Source organism: Rhinatrema bivittatum, chromosome 1 (assembly GCF_901001135.1).
Source record: "Rhinatrema bivittatum chromosome 1, aRhiBiv1.1, whole genome shotgun sequence".
Lineage (NCBI taxonomy): Eukaryota > Metazoa > Chordata > Amphibia > Gymnophiona > Rhinatrematidae > Rhinatrema > Rhinatrema bivittatum.
Window position 1 is genome coordinate 804779472 of NC_042615.1, and position 26706 is coordinate 804806177.

At 46.3% G+C, this 26706-nt stretch overlaps 1 protein-coding gene across 1 annotated transcript in view; it reads left to right on the forward strand.

Moving 5' to 3' along the window:
- Positions 1-26706, forward strand: part of CELF4 (CUGBP Elav-like family member 4) — a 1498022-nt gene that overhangs the window by 963063 nt on the left and 508253 nt on the right. The gene's annotated exons all lie outside the window — the stretch shown is intronic.

Below are 26706 nucleotides of genomic sequence, written 5' to 3' on the forward strand. Positions count from 1 at the left end.
AGTACCGGCACCAAGGAGCACTAGGAGCTTGATTCACTAAGCCTTTTCTCCCATTCCGTGCCTACAGGGAGGGGTGGGGGGGGGAAGAAAAGTTTAGTGACTCAGGCCCTAAGTTTTTTGAGTTTGCATTGCTTTTCTATTTCCTTTATAGTCTTGGTCCTGGGAGCAAGGTAACCAAATCATCTGCTGTGAAATCCAGCAACCCTACCAGACAGAAATTCTGTATTTTCACGTCCCCGTGGATATTAGCGGAGCAGGAATAGGTTGGGGAAGGGGAAGGCCACTCTTATCAACATGCCAGTGCGGTACAGCGGCGTAACAAGTCCAATTTACTGAACATGCCAGATGCTGGCAGATCAATGCACAATCTCATCCTATTTATATATTTTTTTTAAAGCGAATGCAGGCGAAAGCGGCATCACATGAAATTAGCCCATTTCCTGCTGAAAATATCCAGTGACCCTGCATACAAACCGTCACTAGACAGGAAAGTCCATAATCCAATCAATAAAAGATGCCTTCCTCAAACTATAATTCAATGTCCCCTTTTTCTAGCAACGAATTATATCCTCTCGTGCTTTCCAGATGACCCAGTGAGAACCATATTGCCTAATCAATCTCCATATCTCGGGGTATTTATAGACAGTAATCATATCACCTCTTGGACAATCTCTCCAAGCTGTCTCACTGCCTTTCTTCTGAAGCTAAATATTCTTTTAAATCATTTTTTTTGTATTCCATTCTCTAAGGACTTCTGCTTGCACATGCGTGCTTACAGCAGATCTGAATGATGCCATATGAGGCTGATGGTTACAAACAGCTCGGGACTGATTGCGTCAGGTTTTTTTTTTTTAACTCAGTTTGGTTTGGGTTTGTTTTGGTTTTTTTCTGTGGTGCTGCAGAGAGTTGCAATGTGTTCTGCACCTGATGCAATGTTGCAACTAAGGCAGGGCTTCCTTTTGCAGATATTTTGTGAGCGGTGGCGATTTTATTTTTTGGCCCAAATGCCGTAATGGAAACCAGGAATAAAGATGTGGTGCCCTGGAACCCAACCCAGAAGGAAGCTGCGGAGGACCTGATATGAAGGGGGGGTGGGGGGGGGGGAAGGGATGGGAAATAGAACGGCGACGGGATTTTTGGGGGGGAGAAGAGAGGTGACGGAGCATGGGGGTCCTTGAAGCGAGAGAGGGGGGGTTACTGGCCAACCCATTGCACTTGTACAGTCAAACTAGGTTCCATGTACCAGCCCCATGCCCCAGCAATCAAACACAATATGGGGATTCTTTCAGGTAACTTGTAATAACTGGTAATGGATACTATAGCTCCCGCACCATTTTCTTTTCATTACAGCAGTCAAGGTATAATACAGTAAAGGGATTGGACTTCCTATCCCTAGAAATGGTCTCTTGCAGATAAAAAAAAAAAACCCAATGTTTCCACCTGATTCCACATGCACCATGAAAGGCAGCCGCTCTCTTCATAATTAGCCTTTTTATCTACACAAAGGACTTCTTTTAAATAGAACAAAAGATAAAGCAGGAGCAGAAGAAAGCCCTCTGGGTTATTGTGCTAAGGAGCCCCACACCAGACCCTGCAGGCTTAAGAAGGGCCTTTTGAATTATCAGTTCCCCTGCATTGTTCATCGATTTTTGTCCTGGTTCAACCTTATCTTTCCTTTCCTGTAGATATCTTTTAATTGATTCCTGATTAGGGCTGGCAGCCCTTACAAAATGTGATTTGTCAAACAATGAAAGACGTGCCTGTCCCGGGGCCCGGAGAGTGCTGGCAATCTCTGGTCATTTACAAAAGTTCAGCTGGACCTGAAGGGAAGGCGGAGAAGGACCCCCCCCCCCCCCCCAGCAAGAACGTTCTCCCAAGCTCCTCTGCTTTTTATAATTCCCTTGAAATCCTGCAAGCCTACAAGGCTCACCTTCTAGCAGATTTCAAAATGCACTTCTTCGGCTCCGGAGTGTCAACAGGACTGTGCCTAATGCTTAGCCCATGAATTATTTAAATTAAACTAACGGCATAAATTATTTAGGTTTTGTCTCCAGCAGACACTCACTCGGCAGTGGGGGTTGCAACTTTCTGTTTTGTGCCAAGGTGGGGGCTCAGAAGCCGAATTTTACAAAAAAAAACAACCCATTGCGTTGCTAAGCAGAGAGAAAGAAATGCCTGGTAGAGAATATGGGCACAGAAATAATTATCAGGGAGATTAAAACACCAGGGCTGACCTCGTTTGCACAGAAAAAAAAAATATACGTGCGCGTATATCGGGCACGCGGTAAAAAGGGGGCCTGGGAAACTTCTGAGCAGTGGTGCCGCGGGCGAGGCTTCGGCCCTCCTGCCCACGCTCCGTTCACTGTGAGGCGCGTGCAGTGCCAGGGGCCTGCCGCGCTGGGTAACCTTGATGAGTTTTGGGAGAAGGCCCCCCCCAGCGCATTAACGATGGAATGCAGCGGCCGGTGGTCGTTACTGGACCCTGGGTGGCACTGCATCGATGAAACCGTGCCTAAAGCGGGGTGGCTTTCAGCTGGCCCGGGGGGGCCTCGACGGCAGAGATGCACACTCGCCTGCTTCGGTTCCCAGCTCGGGTCTTCCATTTCCCCGGGCGGACTGTTGTCGGGGGGGGGCCTGCTGCAGAGGCAGCGTTTTTACAGCCCCTGTGGGTGGGGGCGGGGAGGATAACGGAAGAAGTCCCATTCATTAAGCAGCGGCTATTGGCTGGACCCAAGGCCTGGAAAATAAGGGTTCTTATGCATGACCCCCCCTCCCCCTCGCTCAGCTGAGGATTGTGGCTGCAGTGGCAGGGCTAAGTGACCTGGGAAGGGATGAATAAAATAATAACAATCTTTATTTTTCTGGGTGGATGCCAGTGAAGGTTCGTGATGCCAGCTCCCACCCCCAAATCTGATTAAACTGGAAACCCAAAGGAGCAGGAAAAAAAACTCCACCAGACCAAAAATAACCGCCCCCCTCCCAAAAACAAAAAACCCCAGGATGGATTGTCATCACGTTGGACTATCTTCATAGTCCATGCCCTCGTGTAGTGTAGTTCACCTTGCTCCAATTGGAATTTGCCAAACACAGCCTTCTGAGGTCGGGCCGTTTGGGGACACTCAGCTCTTTGAAGCCGAGTGGGTACACACTGGCTTGTTTAACTCAGCTAGACCAATATCTAAGGAACAGCCCTCTTTCATAAAGCCAGTGCTTCTTGTACTCAGTATATTTATTTGATTTATATTCTGCTTTTCGGCACTTCAGCGTGGTTTACGTTCCGGGACGTCCGTACCTGAGGCAACGAAGAGTTAAGTGAATGGCCCAAGGTCAGAGGGATCTGAGCCCTGGTTTATAGCCCGCTGCTCTAACCACTAGGCTAACATGCAGATGGCTAACAGGGCCAGAGCAGGAGATTTAGAAGGACTTTAACTCCTAGTGCAATGCAACCCATCTTAAAATGGCGAAGTCGCCCAGAGACTATGTGCTCACAGAAAGAAAAGAGCACTATTTCTCCCTAGGGATGACAGTAGGGACTGTATTCACTGGCATCTCTTGTGTTACTTATTGGACACTTCACATCATGTTGCTGTGTTGTTCAGTAGAGGAGCTTGCCACCTTGCCTATTTGCAATTTGTCAAAGAGCCTCTTTATCAAGACAGAGCACTCCTCTTCCTTATTGCTATTTGTGCTTGGTATAGCACTTTCATCCAAGGCACTGTACAGTTTCCCAGCAATAGATGGAAGGTGCTGCATTAGATAAAGGGGTAAAGTTTTTCTGAGGTTAACTAGGTTCTTGTTGGAAAGGCAGCTTGGCAGATGACAAATTATACAGGAACAACGGAGAATTTAGCCGTGCTACACAGATTAATAGCCCTGCTCTTGCAAAATCTGGCCCGGAATCTTTAATTGTCATTGAGCAGACTGAACCTCCGTTTAGCATCTTATCCAAAAGGCAGTATGCTCAGTAGAATAATGCACCCAAATTCAGTCTTGGGCATTGGTTCATTGCCGGCCTCAGACTGACAGCTATGATTTTCTTGTAGCGCCCAAGTTTCCTTGGATGTATCTCTCATAAATACCATGCTCTTAATTCTTAATATCTCACTGGATCAGAGCCTTTGATGGATATGGCTGACATCCCCAAATTTTTTATTTTACAAATGGAAAAAAAGACCCATGGAGACATCCTGATGGACGTGCATAAGACCTTTCTGCTCTTACTATGCGTAGCTCTGAAGCAAGTTAAGCTACTGGCAAGGACTCCTTTTGTACAGGCATGCTGCAAATTGCCATGAAAAGCTTTCATTGAAAATGCCACCCTGCGTTGCATTGAAACCTCACCACCTGTGGCACCATCAAGGGTTGCTGGCCACTTGACGTCGTTACAGTGTAATATCTTCCTTGTCGTGCAGTACAGAGAGAGACCATTCTGCCACGTTCTGCCACATTTTAACATGGTGTAATGACATCCATTAGGTCTTCCACATAACGTTAACAAACTCTTACTCCCTGCTTCTCTAAGCTTATCTCTACCCTTCAGGCTCAACTTAGGTCAACCACAGACTACGAGAATCGATAGTAACAAATGAATGAGCCAAGTTAAAGCCTCTGTGTAAAAAATGGAAATGTTATCCGGTGATTTAGTGTGTACGTGGTTACCGATGTTATGGACAGTTACAAATGAACGAGGAAATGAAATACCAACATTCTAATCATGGAGGTCATCCGGTTGCAGCATCCGATGCCTTCCAGCTTCTGACCTAATGAAAGCGCGGTACTTCTGTCATTTATACAACAGGATTTTCCCATTTCTAAGCATCTTTCATTATCTTAAATGCTAAATCAAAACTGCCCCATCTAACTGCTCTTCTTGGCATCTACTGTAAAAAATGAGTTAGTTTGTAAGCTAGAGCGGAGTGTATGTTGTTCATGGATGTACAAAGCTTCATAGGGAATGACTAGGATAAACAACTCAAGCACAATCTCAAGCGCCATGAAAGCATTACATATAACCCCTGAAGCATTCTGTAGGTTGCCATATTGAGCAATTGGCAAGCTACGGGTTATAAGTTGCTTTCAGTTGACTTTCTTACCTGGGAAAATATCTCTGTGTTGTAGTTCCAAGTAATATTGGGATCACCACACCTTGCATTAGGTAGGTTCTCAAAATGATCCAAAACAAGAGACATTAAATGGTGTTAAATGTCAAGTAAAAAGGGAAAAAATGAAGCTGCGGCCTTCAGTTTCATGGAGGTCACAGCTATAACTAACTTTTTATGAACTTTCATAAATCTGGTATCACATCTTCCATTAAGGCTTTTGAATATTAAATATTTCTTAAGATATGTAGCTCTAGTTTAGAGTAACATAGCAACACTTTGTAAATTTGCAGCATTCCCTATTTAAGAATTTTTCATTAAAAAGTGTACATTACAGCCAGATGCATGGCTAGGAAGGAGCACATCATGAACTTGTGTAGGTAGACCCATAAATGGCTATCATGTTCATTTTAGAACTCTTTTGCAGCCTTAACACTTGTAAAAATGGTGTCGTATTCAGTCTTTCTTTCTATTCTGGTGATTTTTGAAAGAAAGGCGGGAAGAATTGGAATGCACAGCCTTGGATAAGTCTCTTCCATCGTGTGTCTTCCATGAAGTGTATCAGACACTCAGGAACCATGCTGGTCACCACAATGATTTCCGAATGTACCACTTTGTAACCCTGTTAGCACACACATACTCCCGAAGGTAATCCTTCTTTTCTTTCTTTTATGTTCTAGCCCTTGGTGTTCAGTAGAGGCAGACAGCAGCGTGGGCCTGGTCTAGAATCCTCTCTTAACAAAAAGCACAGCTGTGATCTAGTTCACCAGAGCGAGAGAGAGAGAGAGAGTATCAGGGCTTTCCTGTCTGGAAAGGTTACTCTGGTGAGAAGAGGAATAGTCCTGGGAATGGATGTACCCGTGGCCAGATAGCCACCTCCAAATAACTAAGAAGTTAGAAAAACATGTCTGGAAAGGTATAGACAGCAAACTCAAGTAGTACAGTATGCATGGGAACTGTCCACTGACCCAAAACTGGAAATTAGACTGAGATGTGAAATCCTTGACTACAGACAGTGTAGAAAAGCAGGATGCATGGGACACACAAGCTCCTAAACGTATAGGACACTCAGCTCACTAGTCATTTGGAAAAACAGAAGAAGTTGTAATACATTTCTTACAGCGCACAGAACCGATTAATAACATTTTAAGGATTTCCTTCTGTCCGAAAACAAGTCGAGGACCCACTTTTCTTATGCCATTGTGTGTTTTGGGTTTCTTATTTTTTTAATCTACTTTTTTTTTTTTTTTTTTTTTACCAATGACCGATAAATTGTTCATTTAGCATTCTTGATACTTATCATGCAAGCTGAATTTTTTCCTGTTTTCACTTGTCAACATAAAACGTCCTGAGTCAAATGAGAGTATGGCTGTTAGAAAATCCCACATGTGGATATGTGTGCTGGTAAGTCCCCATTGAAAATTTAGAAGAGAACTCTGTGTTCTGCTCCCTGCAGAGCCGGGATGCCGAGAGCACACAGTGAATCTCTGCAACCCAGGCTTGGACAGATCCAACCACCATCCTTCAGGTAAGCAAGTCATTAGCAACACCCATGCTCTGGTCTCTCTTATACTGGGTGCAGAGGCTGATCCTCTTCCACTTATTGTTTTCTCCGTCAGTCTTTTCCACCCAGTTGGAGTCCAACCCATTAGCATAAGTTACAGTGGTTAGAGCAAGGGGCTGCGAACCAGGGACGCCGAGGCCCAAATCCCATTGCCACTCCTTGTGACCTGTGGCAAGTCAGTGCCCCCTCCGTTGCCTCAGCTGCAAACTTGGGAGCTCGTTCACTAAGCCGCCTTAGACCATTTACCACACGAAAAATGGTGTTGTTCACGCGGTAAAAAACGGTCTAATGCGGGATAACGTGAGGTATTTCAGCCTCTGCATTACATGCTTTTAAATGAGATGATGAGCAAGCAGATGCATGCTAATCAGCTCATAAATACACTAAACGATGCAAATCAAATAACACAGCTTGCCAAAAAAATTCGCAAGCCGCATTATTTGACCTGAAGTTAGCAACTAACTTCCCCTGAGAGCATAAGACATCGCGATGCTCCTGGGGCCCCTGTCTTAAAGGGGGCCAATGACCCTAAGTAAGCTCCCTTCCCAAAAAAGTACAGGAAAAAAAGCAGTTTTCTGCATAGACCCCCCCTATCCCACCCCACCGCTCCTGCAGGAGGCCCGTCGTCCGTATAAAAGAAAAATACATGTTTAAAATTGGCAGCAGGCCCTGGCCGGAAACCCCCAAACCCCTCTCCTTCATCCTAAAAATATGGCCTCCTAAAGCCAGACCCCTGCTGACTCAGTGGGCATCTAAAACACACCCTAGGGCAGTGGGCCTGGTGGCTGCCATTTTTTCAAACTGCCGCCAGCCAGCCGTTGCCCCTTTGAAAAATGGTGGCTACAAAGCCTGGAGCCCAGTGGCCACTCCAGGCCCCCGGTGGACTACCGGGGCGATTTTTGAGACTGTAGGCCCATTAGGGATAGGGGAAATACTTACAGTACCTGAAATGTCACGAAAGGCAAAAAAAATAAATAAAAAAGATATTTAAATTGTATTTATGATTATTGTTATTAAATCCGCCGATGACTTTAGCACGGGCGGCGGATGGGCCTTTGGTAAGCTTTGCTGAGAGAGATGACTGCCAGTAGACTCTGGTTGATGCAGCATCACTACTGGGTGTCGACTGAAGTGGCACTTGGGTAGATAAACTGCTGAGATGCACGGTTATAAAAAAAAACAAAAACCTGACCGGGCTGCTTGTGTCGAATGCTGGGTGTGAGGAAATGAAGCCACTGTGATGTGTCTGCTGGAAAGGTCAGCCTGGGGCAGGATTTATATAAACCCCTGGCGTGAAGGAAGAAAGCGCCCATGGTATGTTTACTGGAAAAGTCATTCTGGGGTTGGTTTTGTGTATCCCCCCCCCCCCCCCCTGTTGTGAAGGAAAAAGCCCCAGTAATATGTTTGCTGGAAAGGTCAGTCTAGGTCTGGCTTTCGCATGACCTACTGGGGTGAAGCAATAAAGCCCCTATGATGCGTTTGCTACAAAGGTCAGTCTGGGGCTAGTTCTGGAAACTGCCTGGAGTGAAAGTAGAGTTCTCCTGACGTACGTGCGCGCGCGTGTGTATGTGTGCGTGTGCGCGCGCTGGAAAGGCTATTCTGAGACTGCTTCCGTAATCCATGCCGGTTTCCAATGCTTCATCTTTCCTGGAACAGCGGTGCTGAAACTTGGCCCTCGCGGGCTGCAACTCAGTCGGGTTTAGAGGATTTCCACAGTGACTATTGCCTGAGATCTGCATAGGCTGCCCTCCAATCTATGCAAACACACTGCGTGCACCTTCCTTGTACAAACCCTGAAAAACCTAAGCCGGGTGTGGCCCTCAAGGACCCGAAGTTTTGGGACCTCCTGTCCTAGAGCATTATCGACCACCATAGCAGTCAACCAGGAAGCTTTCTAGAAATGTATGATTCCTATTTTGTAAACCATTGTCCTGGTTACGGGTATTGTGCAAAGAAAATCAGTAACAGGTGGGGGGGGGGGGGGGGGTGTGCAAAAAAAGGGATGTCAGCATGCATTTTAGGGGGTCACACATCAAGAACATTGCTTAGGATGCCATAACATAAGCAGTCCAGCCCCATAATTTCATGAAATGACTGCAAGATTATATACAAACAAAATGATTTATTAACACACAGTCATTTCATTTAAAGATTAACACAATTAACATACAGATGGCAAAGGGGTAAACAAAGCTCCTTTCAGATAGCACAGTGGCTAAAAAGCCTTCTGTTACGATTAACTCAGAAGTGATACCACTTGGGCTTTCCGATGCCAAAAAAAAAGAGAGTAAAGGCTCATTTCAGATGTCACAGGAGCAGGAACCCCTGCACAAGCCTTATTTCTCTCAAACAGAGTAGCATCGGGGGAATTAGTATCCGGACATCATAACCGTATCATCTGTCTTACAACTGAAACGAGAGACAAAACAAGTCACACACACACACACACAAAGATAATTAGAGACGCTCTAGACTCGAATCTAGTGGGCATTATCAAAACAAAATGTTTAAACGTTCAACTTTTTTCAATTCAAAATTAATGTAATATTTAATTCTGTGTCCATCCTAAAAAGAAACCAGCTTCATTCTAAAAAGCCACACTTAAATATAAATTGTAAACCATTTACATTAACAAAGAAATAAAATGAAAATAATTCTAATTAAAAGCACGTCAATATACCACTGATAACACATGTAACATAATATTGACACTCAGCCACAAAGGTCCAATGCACCAAAGCCACACGGAAATAGAAGACATTCAAATATTGTACCAACATCATCATCTCCCCCAACCCTCACCCCCTACAAAAGATGTAGAGATTGTATAATTAAAACACCAGAAGCAAGCCACCTCGCAGAATAATATGAGACGCGGTGGCGCCATATTTTGAATGGTTTGTAGAGATGGATTTTGTCATCGGGGTTTGAAGAATATTTGCCTATAGGGAAGTTACATATAATATCCCCTGAGGAAGACTGAGATACCAGTTGAAACATGAATCATGTCGGGAAATTTATGAATCGTGATGAATAAGCTATTTCTGCTTGGCTTAAACGTTTCAATGATTGGCTAAGTATTCTTTTTTCAACATTTTTTCGTGGGAATTTTTGAGAAAACATTTTTGGTAGTTTAAATGTGGGAATTTTGACATTTTCATGGGAATCTTTTGATAAAAACTAAACGTTTGTTATAAAAGATTTTTGGGAATAAAAATTTAAAGAAATGTTTTTTGGCAAATGACAATAAATGATTGAAACATCACACTGCTCTGAAGGCTGAATACAGCTTGCGGCCCATAGTGCGGCGAGAGGCTGCAGATTAAAACACGAGAGCTGTTTTTTTTATGATATTGTCATTTGCTTTTTAGAATAATTTTTATGCTTATGTGATTGGATTGTGATCCTTTTCCCTCTCTATGTGTTTTGATTGGAGATTGTATAATTGCCAGCGCAGTCTACCGACGTGCTGAATCAGTCCCAAAAGCACCAGGCCCGTGGGAAGAAAACGGCCTTTCCGTGAAGTTAAAGGAAGGCGTGCGCAGATAGAACGGGCCCTGCGGACGCAGAACGGCAGAGGGCGATTGCACCCGCGCAGTCTCTCCCTGGGGTGCGCCCGCGTGCCTCGCTGCCCAGGGACAGGCCGACTTCCTGGGTCCTGCAACGCGGCCTTCCACCTCCCTCGCTGCCGGAGAGGCCCGGCTCCAGAGGAATTTGCAATCCGGAAAGTCCTACTGGAGGGAGGGAGGGAGGGGGGTGGGCTCCTCTCGCCCGCTGGAGTGACAGCCAGGGGCGGCTCAGGACAATCTGCTGCCTGAGGCCAAGGATGGGATGGCAGTCCCCCCCCCCCCCGAAAAGGCACGGCACAGCTCAAATCATCGAGGGGGGGGGGGTCTGTTTGTAGTCTGGCCCTTTCGATGCAGGCAGAAGGCAGGAGCGCCCCGGAAGAGTGGCAGATAAGAGCGTCAGCGATAATATCTCTAAGGCGCTAGCAACCCTGCCACCTTTCCCCCAGCATTTGCCCCCTGGAGGAGATGGGTGATTAGTGAGGCAACGTCTGGGCCAGGCCAAGGGTATTCGGTGCCCTGGGCGATCCTTTCTCCCCTCCTCCTGGCCCTCACTACGCACCAATTAAAAATTCCGCATTTCACACCAGATTTTACGTGAAAAAGGGACCTTCAAAGCGTAGTTTACGGAAGTAAAAATGATTATTAATGTAAGCCCCAAACTCCTCTGCAGGCCCGGGGGGGGGGGGGGGGGACTGGACCGGAAACTCCCCGTGGCAGATCATCGAATTGCGCCGCGCTCTTCTCTAGGCCCATGGGCACCTCGTTGAGCTGCACGCCATCAGCTTTCTCTGCGGGCCTGCGGAAAGCGAGTACTTGCTCCGCGTCCCCCCTCGGGGCTCTTCCGGGCTGCGACCTCTGACCCTGGCGGGTTCTTGTCCGGTGGCAAGGGTAAGGCAGTCGCCACGGGAGGGCACTTTTGGGCTCACCCTGCCTCATGATGGAACCTCCCCTGGTGCCAGGAAGCAGCGCCTCAGTACCGTGCTACCAGTGGCTCGGTTTTTTGGGGGGGGTTTTTCGCAGCTATCAGTCACTGGGGGGAGAGAAAGTCAGTTCTGTCCCCTGCTCCCCTGGCAAGGAGAGCCACGTAGCAAAAAGTGATTTTTAAAAACCACTACATACAGTCATTTCCATAGGTGCCCAGGGGTGCTAAGAAGTCCTTATCATGACCATTAGGAACTGGGTAAGACTCGACTGGAAGGAATACTCGGGACGGGTCAGATCTCTAATCCGAGCATATCTGGTAGGCGGAATAGACCGGGCCTCCATGGTTTGGGAGTTTAAAGAGAGAGGCTGGGGGAAACCATGAAGAAAAGGCTGAGCTCTTAACACCAAGGCAACCAGAGACTGGGAGAGAGCAGCTGAGCGCTGGCGTCTGGAAAATCCCTGCAACATTTATCTTAATACGTTTTATTACAGCCTGCCAGTTTAAAACTAATGACTAATTTATCCTTTAAAATACCAGCCATAAATTTTTTGACTTTGCTAATTAATTATTTCAAACAATGGTAGTATTTATAAAACCGCCCAGAAATGGTATGCATGCTAAAATTGCCTTGCAGCAGGGCACAAAAATTATTACTAATATGGGATCAAATTATTCCTGTATTGACTCAGTTACTTTATTACCTTGTAATGAATTTGTTCTTTACATTCCCAAGATTGTGCTGCTGCTGATTGCAGTGGAGTCTGTTAATCTGTGCAAATATCATCGTTAGGCATTCCTAACGACTGCCGCACCTAGCCTTCCCGCCAGAGCGCCGTGCTGAGCTCGTCCCTCTTCGGCATTCAGAGTAATGACGGCAGCGAAGGGAGCACAATGGTCCATCCGGTCTGCCCAGCGAGCGTCTTACGGTAGTATCTGCCGCGCCGTGGAGGTTACCCTCGGGTTTCTCTTTTACCGGGTGAGGAGCCTTCTTGAAAAGTCAGACAGTGCTGCTTGACGTGCTTTGCTGATGGACTTGGCCGTAGAAGCAGTCACGGTGCCTTTGCCCAGAGGCATTGTAACGCGGACATAAGAAGCTCGCTGGGCAGACCGGATGGACCATTTTGATCCTTTTCTGCCGTCATTACTGAGTTACTATGAATGCCGAAGACGGAAGAGCTCAGCAAGGCGCTCTGGTGGGAAGGCTAGGTGCAGCATAAGAACATAAGAAAATGCCATACTGGGTCAGACCAAGGGTCCATCAAGCCCAGCATCCTGTTTCCAACAGTGGCCAATCCAGGCCATAAGAACCTGGCAAGTACCCAAAACCTAAGTCTATTCCATGTAACCATTGCTAATGGCAGTGGCTATTCTCTAAGTGAACTTAATAGCAGGTAATGGACTTCTCCTCCAAGAACTTATCCAATCCTTTTTTAAACACAGCTATACTAACTGCTCTAACCACATCCTCTGGCAACAAATTCCAGAGTTTAATTGTGCGCTGAGTGAAAAAGAATGCCCAATGATGATATTCAAGGGTTCTCTTGGTTATCAGAAGGATGGATTAAGCCAGAGGCCACGCTGGTCCTGGAGGTGCCACTGTCAGGTCCGGTTCTCAGGATATCCACCCTCGGTGCTGGATCTTCAAAGCCACCTGAGCCCATGAAATCCTGTTTAGTGCATGCAAGTGGCATTTTGAAAATCAATTGAGGTGTTATCCATGTAAAAATACGCTCAAAATCCCATTTCGTGCCTAGGTTTACTACTCACACTAGGAAAAGGTGATCTGGGAATGCAATGGGGGAGTGGGGGTCTGGGAAAACATTTTACATGCATAATTTCTGCATTTGAAATGCACACGCAGAAAATGTTATCTGCTCAGGACACTATGCGTGCACATCCCGGGTCAGGACACACTTTTTCAAAGTGAAATTGTATGCATAAGCCCACTTTGAAAGTTTGGGCTACAATCAGTGAGTAAAAAGTATCGGCAGGCTATGCAGATGCTTATAAAATTATCCTCCCTGGTTTCCTTTGGCAGGTTTGCATAGGTTTGTGGTAAGAGCCGGATTGATTTGCATATTCTGGGTGCTCCAAGATTACGTCATTGAGTCGATATCATAAGGGTTGAATGCACTGCAAGAGACCAAACTGGTCCCTCCTATTTTATTAATAATAATGATAATAACAGTACTAATTATGGAATAATTTTGATTTCTTTAACTTCCTTTATTCTAACAGGATCCCACTGTGCCCTACAATGTAATACTTCAGAAACATACATGCAGCCATCTCTGGGGTGGCTTGCAAAGCAACCCACTTCTCGTGCTCAGCAATGCTTCCTACTGCTGGTGTATTCTGAGCCAACGATAAACCCGCACAACACTTTCAGGGCTCCCACCTAGCTCATCAGTTCTCTTTCGTGATTCTTGGAAGATTCTATACACAGGTCCAGGGGGGGTGGGGGGTTGCGAGAGGAAGCCTGAAACTCCAGTCCTTGATGCCCACAAACCGGGCAGGTTTTCAGAATAGCCAAGTTTAAACAATGTGACCACGAACCAGATCCACTGCCTGCAAATCAATTTCATGGATATTCACTGTGGATCTTTAAAAAAAAAAAAAAAAAAAATCAGACCCTCAAGGTGCAAAATTTGCGACTACTTTTATCCAGAGGTGAGGCTTTCGACTGAGCTCAGCAGAGTCGTGTTGTGATGTGATCTCCCATTGTTAAACATGCCTTGCCATTGATTAAAGCTTCAGCAGAGATACAGATAGAGGCTTGCCACTTAAAGAGTCATAACTGCTCCAGGTAAAGGGCCGTGACCAGGGGTTGTGATTGAATGTCCAGAGAATCTGATCAAGGACGTGATGCCTTGTGAAATACTTGGATTTCAGCACAGCTTTTGACATTGTCCTTCATAGGTGGTTCAGAAATAATCTGAAGAGCCTGGGGGTTTAGACAACAAAAGATATTGGTACATGGAGTTCACTCTGAGGAGAGCAAGGGATGATTACTGAAATGCCCCTGTATGTTACCCCCTATTCTGCGAAACCTACTCTGGTTACCTGTTACTTAGTGGGTTTTCCTTAAAGCTTTGCTTTTGCCATTTAAAAGTGCCGAACGAGACGGGTCCAGATTATTGAGTTAGAAAGTTGCCTGGACACCAACCAGGTTGACCTTTGGGTTCCCAGCTGGCGGGCGCCATCTTTGCATTTAGTTGGTCAGGCTAAGGCCCAAGACCGTGCCTTTTTGGGTGCACTCCTGCCGCTGTGGAATAAATTGCCGCTGGGTTGCGCCAAGTGGGGGGAGTTAAAACAGTCGAGTCAGGGCCTAAAAACCCTACTTGTTTCCTGTAGTGGAGAAGGTGAGAGACTCAGTTGGGTTGCAAGATAAGGAGCCAGATTAGGTGGAGATTGATAGTTATTGTTTGCATGTGTTTTATTATGACTGTTATGTTGCAACCCATTCTGGGCATTGTTTGATAGAAGGAGTAAAATATCAAAGTAAATAATTCAGTCCTGAGGCCAGTTTTGATTAATATTTTAAATAGTGATATTGTGGAGGGGTTAGTATGAAATGCTTTTTCTTTTAGCAGATGATAAGAACATAAGAACATAAGAAATTGCCATGCTGGGTCAGACCAAGGGTCCATCAAGCCCAGCATCCAGTTTCCAACAGAGGCCAATCCAGGCCATAAGGACCTGGCAATTACCCAAACACCAAGAAGATCCCATGCTACTGATGCAGTTAATAGCAGTGGCTATTCCCTAAGTAAAATTGATTAATAGCCATTAATGGACTTCTCCTCCAAGAACTTATCCAAACCTTTTTTGAACCCAGCTACACTAACTGCACTAACCACATCCTCTGGCAACAAATTCCAGAGCTTTATTGCGCGTTGAGTGACAAAGAATTTTCTCCGATTAGTCTTAAATGTGCTACTTGCTAACTTCATGGAATGCCCCCTAGTCCTTCTATTATTCGAAATCTGTAATATAGTAGACATCCTGTGATGAGGCAGGATCCTCACACAGTCCCAGGATATGGTCAGCCAGAGTTACAGAGGCACCGTAACTTTAAACACTTAGAGCAGGTTAGCCCTAAGTGTTTAAAGTGAAAGTAAAATAGACCGAAGGCTTCTGGGAGTGGTGGTTTAAAGGTCCCAGAGCCGCTAACAAGGCTGAACCTGATGGCAGGGAGCAGGAGCAGTGCTTACTATACCAAAGTGGACCTTTCTTAGGTGAAACAGAATCTCCCTAGCAGGCAGACTCCGGAGCGGAAGGCTGCAGGGAGAAGCAGTTGCCCGACCAATATGTGATCCAAATAAGCCGTGCGCTGCCCCCTCTGTGGGAGACGTCTGGATGAGCAGACTGGGCAAGTCTGTTGCTAAGATTGGCGACCAGAAAAGGGTGCAGCAGGACAGGAGTGGGTTAACGAGTGTGGGGGGGCTTGAGTCATCCCAGAAAGCAAATGCCGTTTTGTTAAACGTGTGCAGGCCTTCGGTGGCGGAGCATTGAATTGGGTCATGGCTTGCTTAGGAAGGACGAGGCTCTGCTGAGAAAATAAATGCAAGGCTTTGTGTGATTTCGCTGCAGATGCCTGGCGATGGAGAGCTGTGGCTGAGGAGCAGGCTTTATGAGAAGTGCTCCAAGGAGGCTGCTTGAGTGCTCGGAAGCGAACAGCACCCACTAAAAATAAGGACAGAATGTAACTGCATTAGCGTTTTTGTTTTCACATGACCTGAAATGAAAGAGCTTATTTTTATTGGTGTTTTCACGTTCTTTGAAAATGAAAAGCATATCCTAGCCTACACTAGTTTAAGTAATTAAGCATGGCGAGTAGGGGACAAAATGAAGCCATATGGGGCGATTCCAATGTTTGGCGGTTTGCGCAATATCAAGATGGCTTTTCTTCCAAACGTGTCAGGTTTGTGGTGAGAAGTTTAGCTCTCAGACTGCAGCGGACATGCCCAGCAGCTGTTTGTCAACCAGGTATGTATGGGAAATTTGCCAGGGCCTGCTACTCTGAGCATAGATAATCCTCCACCCAGCCCAGCTCTCTCCCACGTGCATGTCCTCAGCATGTGCAGAATCGAGCCCAGTGTCCGAGCCCAGTCTCAAGGGCTCCTTCCCCAACACTGCCCCTCTCCCAAGACCATGGGTGTGAAAGAAACAGGGGGCGATGCCGCTCTCTGCATAATGAACTTGCCAATTCATGGCTCTGCACCTTCTCAAGTCAAACTCATTTATAATCCAAGACATAGAAGCGAGCCAGTAATTTCGACCTTAGTGTTTCTGTCCTGGCGTGTCTCTGATTCGTTTAAGGTCGAACAATCAAATGTAAAAAAATGATTCTGCCCCTAAAAATTGGCAATACCTCTAATCCTCCCACTTCTCATTTCTGTAGTGCTACTCCCACCATTTCTCATTTTTGTAGTGCTACTCCTCTCACTTAGTATTTCTGTAGTGCTGCTCCTACCACTTCTCATTTCTATAGTGCTACACCTGCCACTTAGCATTTCTGTAGTGCTGCTCCATTTCTCATTTCTGTAGTGTTACTCCTCCAACTTAGCATTTCTGTAGTGCTACTCCTCCCACTTAGCATTTCTGTAGTGCTGCTCCCACCACTTCTCATTTCTGTAGTGCTACTCCTCCCACTTAGCATTTCTGTAGTGCTTCTCCCACTTCTCATTTCTGTAGTGCTACTCCTCCCACTTAGCATTTCTGTAGTGCTGCTCCCACCACTTCTCATTTCTGTAGTGCTACACCTCCAACTTAGCATTTCTGTAGTGCTACTCCTCCCACTTAGCATTTCTGTAGTGCTACTCATCCCACTTAGTATTTTTGTAGTGCTACTCCCACTTGGCATTTCTGTAGTGCTACTCCTCCCATTTAGCATTTCTGTAGTGCTACTCCCACCACGTTTCTTTTCTGTAGTGCTTCTCCTCCCATTTCTCATTTCTGTAGTGCTACTCCTCCTACTTAGCATTTCTGTAGTGCTCCTCCTCCCACTTAGCATTGCTGTAGTGCTACTCCCACCACGTCTCATGTCTGTAGTGCCCTTCCTCCCACTTAGCATTTCTGGAGTTAGGAGCGGCGCTGGAGAGCATAAGCCTGGCAGACGATAAATTCGTTTTCTGTTTGTTTCGAGAGGGACGGATGCTGAAGGACAGAGCTGTGCTGTACGACAGGTCCAGGCTCCCAGCTAGAAAGAGGGGGTGACAGACGGACCGAAAGCTCGATAGATGGAAGCACTATAATGCCGGGACGATCCCGCCTGCGCGCATCCTAGCGCCGCCTTTCAGATGGCAAAGGCCGCTCCCGCCACCTCCCTACCGAGTGGGTTGGGTTTTTTTTTTTACCTCTCTTTTTGTTTTGATGCGTAAGAATTATTTTTTACATTTTCTAACTGTTTTTTGTTTGCTTTTTTTTTTTTTTTTTTACATACAAGGGCAATTAAAAATAACAGATTATAAACAAAATAAAGGTAACGTGTAACCACTTGCACTAAGGGCATTGTTTGTGGACGTTTCCAGTGAGGATGGACGCGCAGCAAAAGGCTCCTGAGGATCTCGGGCTGCATGCAGAACAGATAAAAGAATCAACAGCCTTTTGTAGCAATATTAACTCTGTTTATCACCTCTTAATTACTTTTTAATCATCCGTGATGTGACACGTCTACTTCCCCCGAATGTCTCCGCGTTTCAGGGTTATTTTTAGAGGGGTGTTTGAGGGAGGTGCTGCTTTTAGCAGGGGTCGTCACAAACAAATCACTTGGATGTGTGAATGTGCTTTCCCTGTCCTCAGGAACCTAAATCTATCCAACCTCATACTGAATCCCAGCTTTTGTTTTTTGTTTTGTTTTTTTTAAATCAATCTCTACCACACCCTCCCTTCGTGCACGGGCAGCCCTGGAAATCACTGTAAGGAGCTAATTCCCATGCGTGGCAATGCGCATTACCCCTGGGGGGGTATTACTATTCGCAACCGCTGCAGTTGGCTCCAAAAAGCATTTGAGTTTTGGGGGAAGCCATACTGCCACAGTTCAATAGGCGGTGTTGGGTCTGAACTCGTAAAATCCTAAGGAAATGTGTTCTGCACTGAGAGCACTGTAAAAAAAAGAATAAATAAAAACTACTGCATTACCATTTCAGTTTACCCGGGGCTGCTGACAATCCACTGAAGTTGAATGGTGGCAGAGCGTTCCCCCGATTATTCATCGTATTTCTACGGTGCTGGCATTTGCATAGCCCTTTCTGAATACGCTGTTCCTGCCTGGCTTTCCATCACATATTATAGATTTAAAAATTCAGCCTCTACCCCTGTTAGTTTGCCTCCGTAGACGTTACTGTTATCAGCTCGCAAATAGCTTGGGCTGGGGGGGTGGGTTTGAGCGACGCAATCAATCAAACAGTTGACCATGTGTCAGCCATGTCAGTTTCTGCTTTAAGTAGCACATTATTTCCTATGGACCGCAAGCTGCTCAGTGTGGTTGCCTAACTTCCAGGAGTCACTGAGTGACAGGCAACTGGAGTTTATCACAGCCCCCATCTAGTGAAAGGGGGATATTCAGCGGGCTGATGAGCAGGAAAGATCCCCGGGTAGCTAAAACCGAATATTCAGCCGCACTTTCGGGCCGATACAGTACAGTGCGCTCCGATGGAGCGCTCCGACGGAGCGCACTGTTAACCCGCGTTTGGACGTGCGTTTTGGACGCGCTAGCTTTACCCCTTATTCAGCATGTTGATGGCCCTATTAGTTATTCCCACACGATACAGAAAGTAAAATGTGCAGCCAAGCCGCACATTTTACTTTCAGAAATTAGCGCCTACCCAAAGGTAGGCGCTAATTTCTCTCGGCACCGGGAAAGTGCACAGAAAATAATCAAAAATTAAAAAAAAAAATAAAAAATTTTTAAAGAAAATTTTAAATTGGCCCGCAGCTCGAAAACCGGAAGCTCAATTTTGCCGGCGTCCAAACCCGTGTTGGCTGTCAAACCCGCTGACAGCTGCCGCTCCTGTCCAAAAAGAGGCGCTAGGGACGCGCTAGTGTCCCTAGCACCTCTTTTTACCACGGGCCCTAATTTGAATAAATTATTTTTCTGACTCGCGGGCGGAGGAGAGTTGCCTGTGTGCGTGCGCTCTCCCGCGATTTTTACTGTATCGGCCTGTTAATGCGGTTAAGTCTGCCACTTAATATACCCGGGTAAAGTTACCTCGATTAAACTTAGGTGGGTGACTTTAGGAGCCCGAGCAGACTTAACTTTAGCAGAAATTCATTGCTATAACTGTATAACCACCACCCCCTGCTTCTTGTGAGTAAATATTGTGTGGGCAACGGTTTGAACTGGCCAGATTGTACCTGCTCAGCAGTGGGATGTGTTTAACTCTGCAGATTTGTCCGGCTAACTCCTAACGTTATCTCCACCAGCCACCGACTTTTTCCAAATATTCACTTGCAATTATAGCTCCTGAAGTCAGAAACTCATTTTCTTTTGTGAAGCAACAGGCGGGAAGGGTCATGAGCAGGGCAGCCTAAGCACACAGAGCGGAGCTTGCTCATATTGTATGGTCAGCAATGTCTGGGGAGTTTGTTTGTTTTTTTGGGAACTGTCTCTGCTTAGGCCTTAGAAAAGTGCATGTTTACTGCCCCCTTCTTGAAGCTTCCAGGTCAGCTTTTCTCTTGTTTTTTTTTTTTACTCCCTCTGTGAAAGAGAAAAATGACAAAGCAGAATCCAGTGCCCACATGGCTGGGTGACCAACCTGCCAACATTATCTCTCTCCACAGCCCCAGTTCTGGGGGAAAAAGAATCCTTGCAAAGCTCCGGCAAGACGAGAGTCAGCGAGAGATTTTTGCGGCAAGGCAGCCCACACCTTGGGGTTTCTCGCTGCTCTTGGTTTCATTTCCTGCTTTTGCTCCGGTGATCTACTTGCCAGCCTTGTCTCCTTCTCCCACGGTTTGCATGTGGAATGCTTAATTCCTTTGACTGTTCGTGGGCCGCAGAAAAAAAACAGGAGGTGAGAAAAATGCCAAATGCAGCCCGCTTTTGGATAGTCTCTGAAAAGTGTCTCCCGCCCCCCCCAGAACCTACGGGAAATGCAGTCAAAATCTGGGCCTGAAGAGGTGGGCGGGGTTTCCTTGCTCGTGATCGCAGATCCCAGCCATGCCTATAGACTTGCGGGTCTGGTCTCAAGTAGCAGGAAAAATGGGAAGGGAGAACATTAGAGGGATGCAGAGGCAAAATGAACTTCTTATATGTTATTTTGGACCATGATATTTAATTAATCGTAAAGAATGGAAGAATATCCTTTAAAAGATTTTTTTTTCATTGGCTTAAAAAAAAAAAAAAAAATCCAGGCCCGACTGCCGGAAGCCCCGTTGTTTTAATTGCTGGTAGTTTTATGCCTCAGTTCAGATCCAATCCCCATTAGAGAAGTCAACATAAGCCTGAATACTAATGAAGTATTTTGCCCATCATAACAGCACATTACACAGAGCCAACTGTGTCTTGACAGTTTGCATCAGTCAATAATGATACAATATTGAGGGCGATGACACAGCTGCACAGAGTAATGAGATAAAGCAGTTTCTCTCACTATTTAGCCATTTACAAATCGATCAGCTCTGAAACCAGAGGGAAGAAAGTTGGAGCTGGTCAGGCAGGGCTGATGCTCATCTAGTAATGCTGTGTTTGTTATGTTCTATTGATTTGGTAAGAATATAAGTAAAGGCACAGTTACGATATCACTCGGCACATGCTCGTCTCACCTTGCTTTCTTCTGAATGAAGGTGGATGTGGAGAAAAGGGAGTGAGACAAAGCCAGGGAGGAGTGATCCAGCGGTTTGAGCCAGTGGGGCTTAAGAGCCGGGCTTCGCATCCCGCTTGTCCCCGCGGATTCTCCTGGCAACCTTGGGCAGTTACTTCACCCTCCATCGCCTCACATACAAAGTCGGGAGAACATTTCCAAAAGGGGTTCTGTGCATACAAGCGGCATGCACGCGCAGATGTGGTATTTTACGAACACGGAGAACATACACAAATTTTCCATTGCGCACGTTCGTTTCGCTGATGGAAAACAGGGGCGGGCATTCGGGGCACGGTTCAGAAGTACAACTGGTAGGTGCTGTTTTGTAAGAGTTATGGGCCGGATTTTAAAAGGGTTACGCGCGTAAGGTACGCGTGTAACCCTTTTAAAACCCCCGAGGTACATTTTAAAAAAGAGCGCGCGCGCGTACTTTTGTTTGCGCACCAGGCGCAAACAAAAGCCGCGCCAGAAGACAGCTGGCGCGCGTAAGTTACTACTGCCCGGAGGCAGTAGTAATTTTTGGAAGAAAGGTAGGGGGGGTTTAGATAGGGCCAGGAGGGTGGGTTAGGGAGGGGAAGGTGCAGAGGGGTGGAAGGAAAGTTCCCTCCGAGGCCGCTCTGATTTCGGCGCGCGCAAGGGGATGCACATTTGTGCAACTTGCGCGCGCCGACCCCGGGTTTTATAAGATACGCGCGGCTACGTATAAAATCCGGCGTACTTTTGTTCGCACAATGGCTCTTTTTTAAAATGTACCTCTATATGTAGATACATTGCCAGACCTAGTTGTGCAATTTTAGACCTGCTCACTGACTGGCACCAGTGAAGTCAGACTTGTCTGTTGGCTGCTAGTATTGGGTGGGAGGTTTGGGTGAACTCAGTGTTAAAGAGTCTTGGTGAACTGGAGACGGACTGGGTGAACTGGTGGAGGTATTGGCAAACCCTGATTTCGAGTACACATGCAATTAAATATTTTCAAAATGGTATATTCAGATATTTTATCAAATAACTGTCTCTGCATGTAAATCAGGATTATTATGCGTACGTGTTATAATTCTTTATGTGCCTAGAATACACATGCGTGCGTTTATAAAACAGGTAGAGAAAATATGCACTTTCTTGCATTGGAAACATTTGCGTGTACTGAAACATAAGCGTGTACTTTCGGAGCAGAACTACTTGGTATTTTGTGAACTGTGCAGCTCCCTCCACACAGTTTATAACAGACTAGTGCAAATCTCTGCACGCCCCCTTATGCGTGTAAAGGTTGTACCGCAGATAGGTTTGAGAGTTAAGCTCTTAGGGGTAGATTTTAAAACATTGCGCGCACGTCCATGTGCGCACGCTACCCGGTGCGGACATGGACGCGAGATTTTATAACGCGCGCGCGCTGCCAGAACTGTGCCAAGGGCCTTGCTGAAATCCAAGTACATCGGAGCGCGCTGTACCGTATCGGCCTGTAAGTGACTTTGAGCAGTAAATTTTGAAAAAGCGACGGAGATTCTCCGGGTCCTGTCGTGTTTCCTAGGCTTCGGAGACGAGCCACAGACGTTTGTGTAACGCGTGCAGAGATCGAGGACATTGCATTGAAGGATCCATCTGTCCAGCACCCCACACGGAGCTATCACGCTGCATTCTCATTACCATGAAAGCCTCGGGAGGCAGAATTCTGTTTCTGCAGCCGCTGTGTGCAGGGGGAGTCCTCCCTGGGCTTTAACACGAATTTCAGTTTGTTCAGTCACTACCGAGGCGGTCCTCGGTGTCCAGACCACACGAGTCCCTTTGACAGCCAGTTTACCCTGGGTCTGGTCACTCGATGTTACTGTTGTGCGATAGATGGTTCCCTCCCCCCTGCCTCTACAGGGACCCCAGACCCAGCCAGATCCGAGGAGCCGAACTCTAATTCGTGTTAAAGCCCAGGGAGGACTCCCCGCTTGAATTAGAGCCAAACTCTAATTCAAGCGAGAAAAATCTCAGCGGTGGGAGCCACCCCCTAGGCCTCCAGGCCACAGCCCTCCTCCCCCACCCTTCCCAACACCGGCAGGCAGGTCTTGTAGCCTGGGATCCCCAGTGGCCCAGTGACTGTTGATGTTCACCACAGGGTGGAAAAGGAAAACTCGAAAGGAAAAATGCTCTAGTTTCGGAAAGAAGCTGCCTCCTACGATTTATTGTGAAGTGAGTCTGCGAGACTCTGCCGTGACCTGCATGGAAGGGGCTGGTGGATTTGGCGCCCAGGTTCCCAAGAGCGTAGAAAGAGAAGTCGCTGATTTGCGCTGAACGGCAGGCTGCAGGAACCCGACCGTCCCCCCCCCCCCCCCCCCCCCGTTACTTCCCGACGCGGTCGCTCCAGAGCGCGGCTGCAGCAAATTAAAGAGGGTGCCTGCAGAGGCAGATTTCAGTCTCGCGCCCCGTACTATAATTAGGGTCCTTCGTTTTCACGTTAAACCGACTTTCACCCGTAAATTCCCGGGTTTTGCCACTTTAACCCGATTTTCACCCTCATTTCAGGCTGATTAGAGAGCAGCTCCAGCGTTGCCGAGGCAGTGTCTGAAGCCTTCCAGCGAGTACCGGAGGCCGGCGTGGGCCAAAGCACCTGCAGCGTTTCAAATCCTCTCCCGCCCCCTCCCCCCCCCAACTCGCCACGGCGTTCGCCCACTAACGCTGCTGATGCGGCGTTTCCGGTCCAGCCTCCCCCTCCTGCCAGGCAGCCAAGGCGGGCTCCTTCCCGGGGCGGCCCCCGAAGGAGAGAGGAGAAGCCTGGAGCCACCACCAGTAAGGAGAAGGTGCTGTTGTAAAGGGGGGGGGGGGGGGAGAGGGAGAGGGAGATTCTCTGGGGTGTGGAGAGAGAAAGGGACGCACTAGGGGATGAGAATAGAGACAGGGATGCTGCTGAGTGGGGGAAAATCTGCTCAATGTTGTTTTATCGTCCTGGCTTCCGTCCACCAAAATAAACCCCAGATATTTACCCAGGAAAATGTTGGAGACAGGATGCTGGGCTTGATGGACCCTTGGTCTGACCCAGCAGGGCAATTTCTTATGTTCTTATGTTCTTATCCATCCGGCTCACTGTAGGACAGGCCTATAGGATTGCAAGACTTAGCCAGATATGTTATCCGGCTAGCGCTGAATTTTGGATAAGTTATCCAGCTAACTCAGCTCCTCCCAGCTATGCTCCCAGAATGCCCCCAACTTAACCAGCTAAATTTGAGCTGGACAATAAGTTATCTGACTAGAATTTAGTTGGATAAGTATCCAAATATTAATGTAGCCAGTTAACTTCTGAGTTATCTGGCTACATGCTTCGTAATATGGAGCCCAGCATGCTGCTGCTTCCTAAGCTGAATTATAATATAATTTGAAATTTTTTGGAGTTCCTTGGCAGCGATACAACGCTATTGTCAGTTTGTCCTTCAGCTCTCAAGGAGACAATCTAATTTATGTTTTATAGAGAAGGGTGGAGATGGGAGTAGAATATAAATACAAAAATAAAAGAGATTACTTTGTAAATTACAGTGTGTGAGGTAGAATGCCTGTAAATATTACGCTGAACGCTAGAGGATCTCCCATTAGGAAACTCTGTTCTATTGCAAAGCTTTTCCCAACTGAAATGGTACATGAAGCAGGCGGGTCGGGAGCGTATAATGTAACAGATAAAAATACATAATCAGTCAGCTGGATATATGAACAGTTTTACGAATGCCCTTTAAAAAAAAAACTACATAGAGAGAGGAGATGGTATCCATTTAGAGTTATGAGCAATTTCCTTCCTTGGCCGCCCGGGATATTGTAATTCCATCTCCAGTCTGACTGTGAACGGAATATCCTCATGCACTGCAGTGACTCGCAAGCTTGGCCCATTCGTTGTGACATGGGTTGCTTTTAACCGAGGCGCAGATCCGAGGAAACGGACAGCACAGGGGGAGACTGCCAGGATCCGAGGATACCTTGGGCTCGAAAAAGTCGGATTTAGCTTCCCTGATGTCTGTCGGAGAAATCTAAGGCTGTTAATTAAAATCTCTTGCTATACTATAACTCCTCTTTCTTTTAGGCCCAATTTAAAATGTGACTTCCAATTTTCAGAGTCCTATTAGGACCATTCCTTGCTGAGTATAAGAGACAGTTTGAAAGCTGAGTATAAGAGACAGTTTGCTGAGTATAAGAGACAGTTTGGATGCTGAGTATAAGAGACAGTTTGAAAGCTGAGTATAAGAGACAGTTTGGATGCTGAGTATAAGAGACAGTTTGAAAGCTGAGTATAAGAGACAGTTTGGATGCTGAGTATAAGAGACAGTTTGAAAGCTGAGTATAAGAGACAGTTTGGATGCTGAGTATAAGAGACAGTTTGAAAGCTGAGTATAAGAGACAATTTGGATGCTGAGTATAAGAGACAGTTTGAAAGCTGAGTATAAGAGACAATTTGGATGCTGAGTATAAGAGACAGTTTGAAAGCTGAGTATAAGAGACAGTTTGGATGCTGAGTATAAGAGACAGTTTGAAAGCTGAGTATGAGACAGTTTGGATGCTGAGTATAAGAGACAGTTTGAAAGCTGAGTATAAGAGACAGTTTGGATGCTGAGTATAAGAGACAATTTGAAAGCTGAGTATAAGAGACAGTTTGAATGCTGAGTATAATAGACAGTTTGGATGCTGAGTATAAGAGACAGTTTGGATGTTGAGTATAAGAGACAGTTTGAAAGCTGAGTATAAGAGAGAGTTTGAATGCTGAGTATAAGAGACAGTTTGAAAGCTGATTATAAGAGAGAGGTTGGATGCTGAGTATAAGAGACAGTTTGAAAGCTGAGTATAAGAGAGAGTTTGAATGCTGAGTATAAGAGACAGTTTGGATGTTGAGTATAAGAGACAGTCTGAAAGCAGCATCTTGAAGGAAGCTCCCCTGCTTGTGTGCTGCTCTGCCACTTCTCAGACTGCAGTGGATGGAGAGGTCACGTGAGGTTACCCAACATGCAGTCATCACAGGTTGGCAGCGCAACCAAAGAGATCCCTGGTCATTGGAAGAGGAAACCGATTACCTTTATATCTGAAAATGCAGGAGGATACTAAGTTGATACCAGCTAGCCCTATGATAGAAACTAGCCCTATTGAGAATAATTTATGCTGGAGAAGAATCAACTGCAGCACTGTTGAGGAAAGGCAATGGACAGTGATATCCATTCTGTATCTGACGTCGGCGCAGCTTCTCCAGACCTGATGTCGTGAGTTTAGCTATGAATACCAATAATTCCACACCAATGAAATAAAAGAAGTAAATGGTCCACCCTAAGACGTGTGCCAATAATTTCAGCCAATCACATCTTTCATTTCCAGTCCCAGTTAGATGGAAGTCAAGATCAATAGGCAAACTGGATATGTCAATTGAGCTTTGCTTTCTATCATCTAATATACGCTGCTGTTTTATTTGTTCATTCCCAATTTTATCATAGCAAAATAACAAAAAGGCAAGCGAATACTTTTACCAGTTTCTAAGTATGTTTTGGGCTGGCTCGGGTCACGGGTCGTGATTTCCAAAGCTTTCCGGCCATCTCTGTTAAAATCATGAACTATGGTCCTCTCTTAGGGGGTAGATTTAAAAAAAAAAATACACACGCGTGTCCATGAGCGCGCACTACACAGCGCGCATACGTGGATGCGCAATTTTATAACACGCGCGCGCAAGGGGGGGTAGGGTTATGCAAAAATCGTGAGGCAACGCATCGTCGGGCTTCCCCAGTTCCCTCCCAGTCCACTCCAA